Here is a 4,926-nt window from a genome sequence, read left to right as displayed (position 1 = left end):
AGCAAAAAACAATAGCTGGCACTTGGAACTATGTCAATAGGTTAGTCCCAAAATATGATATAATATGATTATAAATGATTGTAAGACATCCAAGAATGATAATATAACAACAAGGAACAATCAAAAATTATAGATACGTTGGAGACATATCATTAGCCTAGAAGAAGATAGACTTGTAAGGCACATACATAAATACGAGTTAAGTATGTGATCTGATCACATACATATACCCTACGTGATACTTTGTATCAAACTAGTGTTTAACAAGGGTTTTCCAGTCTTCATCCGTAACATATTCCACTGGAGATGTTTGTGCGATTTTATTGCTAGCCTTGCCTTCAAAGTGAGTTTGTCTAATGTGATACCGATATTGTCGCAGAGCAGACTGGAAAACACAAGTGCATGCTTGTTTAGTTGCATCATCTTTCGGGCACAACTTGAACCTCATTTGTTGAAAAAAGAATGCGAGTCTCATTAGGAGGAAGCTAGAAAGTATGGGACAAATAGAAAAAATATTACAAATTGCGATGAATAACATTACTTATGAATAAATGGTCAAGGAAGGTGTTAAATTGGGTATCGCCTTTCTCATTCCAGTATTGGATCCACGTTGGGAGGATACGTGCATGACACCTAACGGCAATGGTTGCCTCTGGTACTAACTTTGCTGACTCTCTAGCATTATGTGGCCTTTTTAAACCTGCCTCAAAATGGATCTCCATTCTTCCTCCTTTAGATTTTGTTCCCTGATGTATGTTTCCTCTTGTACCATGGTACTAGTTCAACAACGAATATGGAAAGTGTTAGTGCACATCAAACTATGAGAGTACATGTAAAGGAGCATGCAACTGCAACTTGACCCGGTCAGGTACCGTCTTGGTGTTCATGCTCATGAGGTTCATTTGATCTTGCCAAGTCCTGTAGTGTCAGCGGTGTTTCGAAAGTAGTGTTAGGTGTGAAGGCAGCTTGGGAACATGCCACTTGCGGAGCAAACGAACGAGTAACTCATTGAGATGTCGGTATAGTTGAAGGAGGTGCTGCAGCTGGTGGAGCAGGGGATACTAGGTTTGTTGATTTAGCCAATGGACTTGGACCTTCTACTACACTATAAGTACTAGCAGAATCTCGAGGGAAGATCTTTTCCGTTGCGCCCGACAAGTATAACCATTCCCTACTATATTATTTTCCTTACTCTTTTTTGACTTCGCCATGTCAAGCCATACCCACAACACAAAAGAATAAAATTCGCTCTTGAGAACTCATTGATGCATGATACAGACGAGCAATACTTTGATGTAAGACAACCATATGAGGAGATGGAATTTGTAAGAAAAATAGGACGTCATGACATATTCACACCTACGATGTGTAAACTAAGTAGAAGAATTTTCAAGAAATTAGAAGCAATGCAAGCTAGACACCATATGAAAGATGCAACCAATATCACTCTACCAAGTAAAAAGTGTCTTGTCATAAGTGGCATTTCAAAAAATTAGAAGCAGTAACCTAGAAATCAATGCAAGATGCAACCAATATCACATTGCCAAGTTAAAAGCGTCCAATCATAAGTGATTGATGCGGGATACACAATAGCAATACTTTGATGTAAGAACATGGTACGATAGATAGATGTAGTGTATTCTAGAAACAGAAAGGCATGTCATATGCACATGTATAACGTAACTCAGTAAGTGCATATAGCACCCCGGATGTAACTTGCCATAATTGTAACTCCGACTCTGCCATTTTTCAGCTTTAAGTTATGAGATTTCCCATCGTGGTTGGGTTTTTGGTCTTCGTTTTGCATTTTGTTCATGTCATGCATTTCATATCATGTCATCATGTGCATCTCATTTGCATACGTGTTCGTCTCATGCATCCGAGCATTTTCCCCGTTGTCCGTTTCGCAATCCGACACTCCCACGTGCACCGGCGTTACCCTTTTGTCTCTTTTCGTGAGAGGGTGTTAAACATTCTTGGAATGGACCGAGATTTGCCAAGTGGCCTTCATACACCACCTATAGACCGCCTGTCAAATTTCGTGTCATTTGGAGTCCGTTTGATACTCCAACGGTTAACTGGGGAACCACGAAGGCCTCGTGTGTGTTGGAGCCCAACACCCCTCCAAAACGGCCCAACAACCCATCCAAACGACTCCCATGTCCTCCGTCGTCGGATCACGATCGTGTGGGCGAAAACTACACTCCATTTGGAAACTCCTACGTCCTCCTAGCTATAAATATGTGCACCCCTCCTTCAAATCCGGGTCCCAAAAACCCTAGATCCATCCTCATCGCCGCCGGACACGTCCGCACCGGCCGGACGCGTCCGCCGCCGCCTCCCTCGCCCAATCCGCCACCGCCACATCAGCCCTGCACCTCCTCTCTCCTCCTGCGCCGCCGCGGCTTGCCGGGGACCTGGGCAGGCCCGCCCGGGCCTGAGCCGCCCCGCCGCCACCCGCGCACAGCGCCGCCTCCCGCGTCCTATACCCCGCCGACGAGCACCATCGTGCGTGCGCGTCGCCGCCGCAGAGCGCCTCGCCGCCCGCCGGCCGGAACCGCCGCTCACCGCTCCTTGCCACCCGTCGCGCTGCTCCTTCACCGACCCTGCACCGCGCCTCTGCCCTGCTCTCGCGCCGCCGCCGCCTCAAACGCGCCGGCCATCGCCGCCGTCCCTCGCAGGAGATCGTCGTCGCTGGATCTAGGGAAGGTGGATGAGATCCACCCGTCCCCGAACCAAATGTCGTCCCTGCTCCCTGGATCCCTCCATCCCGCTCTCCTCATCCCGCGTTGACTTTATCCTTGTTCTGTGATATTTTTATGCCCTGTTCATTTCATCATAACTCCATGGTCGTAGCTCCGTTTCATGCCCACGATATATCAAAACGTTCATTGTGAGATGCTCTTCATTTATTTCCATTGTGGCCTGCTTATTTGAGTTCATCTTGATGCCCAAATCATTGATGAAAGAGTGCTATAAAATGTTTCCTCCTGTTACTTATCAGATTATGATGTTTTGACATTTTTGTCACATTTGTTGTGTGCATCATATGGGCATTAGCTCTACATGTGTTTTGAACTATGCCATGCCATATTTACAGGGGTGCTTGCCATGTATTTTTGTGATCAATGTGGTGACTACCACAAGCATGCAAAGTAACCTTCGTGATATTGCTGATTTCAGGGACTTAGGATTTTTCTAAGTCTTTGTTATGCTGTTATTTTTTATGCCATCTAAACTTGATGCTACAGTGAGTTACATGATTGTTTTGAGTATCTTCATCAAGGGTGTTTTGTACATATGGTTATGCTCTATCCATCCATGCCCCTGTTTGCAATTATGGAGTGCCCTATCATGTCTTAATCTTGCTCTACTTTTGCTATAAAATGTTCCTGGCAGATTGTTTACATGTTAATCAATTTCGCCATGGTTGTTGCTAGCATGCTATGAACTTACTCTTGCCATGGTTAGCTTCATGAACATGTATTCTTGCTATAGGTATGCTTGTTTTGTCATGCAAGGCTTTGTGACGAGTGATTTGAGCTCGCAAAGATGCCTTCATAATTCGGTTTATGCCATGCTCTGTTTTCTGCTAAGTCTGAAACTATTAATAAAACATGCTATGTTTACATGGGTGCCATCACATCTTCTGTGCCTTTTTGTCTCATGGTCAGTAAGGGACTTTTGTTCTATTCATTTAGTACATTCATGCCATGCCTTTGTTTACTATGATATGTTCCTGTAGCATGTTGTTTGCTTTCTCTAAACATGGCTTCCTGATGTTATTTCTGACATGTTAGTATTTTCACTAAGTCTGTGAAGCTGATATCTTTTGCACTTTTGCCATGCTTTTTTGAACCTGCTCTTTTGTGATTTAGCCATAGCTCACTGTTCATATTTTGTCAAGCATCTTGAGTAAATAACTTCCATATGCTTTGTTGCTATGTTGGAGTGTAGTAGCTAAGTTTCTTGTTGCATTCTAGATGGCATAGTGCTGTTAATCGCAGAATTGTGCCATTATTGTTTTGCTTGCCATTTGCAAACCGTGCATCCGATTCCGGTGATCTTTATATCGATTTCGACCGAAATCATCTCATATTTCCAGCGGCACACTTGGTTTTCCAAGCTGATGCCTTGATCAATCTTTCCCTTCCGGAGCACGCATATGCATTGCATATCACATCTTGCATATCATGCCATGTTTTGCATCATGTTGATTGTGCATTGCATCATGATTAAGTGTTGGTCCTTTGCTTATGTTCTTGCTTTGGGTAGAGCTGGGAGACGAGTACGTGATCGAGGAACCTGTTGAGTACGCTAACGAGGATCAAGCTTTCGTCAACTCTGAGAACTTCGCAGGCAAGATGACCCTACCCTCGAAATCACTTCTATCTTTGGTTGCTAGTTGCTCGCTCTATTTCTATGCCGCATTACCTACCACTTGCTATATCATGCCTCCCATATTTCCATGTCAAGCCTCTAACCCACCTTTCCTAGCAAAACGTTGTTTGGCTATGTTACAGCTTTGCTCAGCCCCTCTTATAGCGTTGCTAGTTACAGGTGAAGATGAAGTTTGTTCCATGTTGGAACATGGATATTGTTGGGATATCATTATTATATCTTGTTTACTTTATTGGATCTATATACTTGGTAAAGGGTGGAAGGCTCTGCCTTATGCCTGGTGTTTTGTTCCACTCTTGCTGCCCTAGTTTCCATCATACCGGTGTTATGTTCCTTGATTTTGCGTTCCTTACGCGGTTGGGTGTTATGGGAACCCCTTGAAAGTTCACCTTGAATAAAACTCCTCTAGCAAGGCCCAACCTTGGTTTTACCATTTGCCACCTAAGCATTTTCCCTTGGGTTCCGCAGACGGAAGGGTCATCTTTATTTTAAACCCCCGGGCCAGTGCTCCTCCGAGTGTTGGTC

Source organism: Triticum dicoccoides, chromosome 3A, assembly GCF_002162155.2.
Source record: "Triticum dicoccoides isolate Atlit2015 ecotype Zavitan chromosome 3A, WEW_v2.0, whole genome shotgun sequence".
Taxonomy (NCBI): Eukaryota; Viridiplantae; Streptophyta; class Magnoliopsida; order Poales; family Poaceae; genus Triticum; species Triticum dicoccoides.
The sequence above is the reverse complement of the archived record's forward strand: the minus strand, read 5'-3'. Positions refer to the sequence as shown.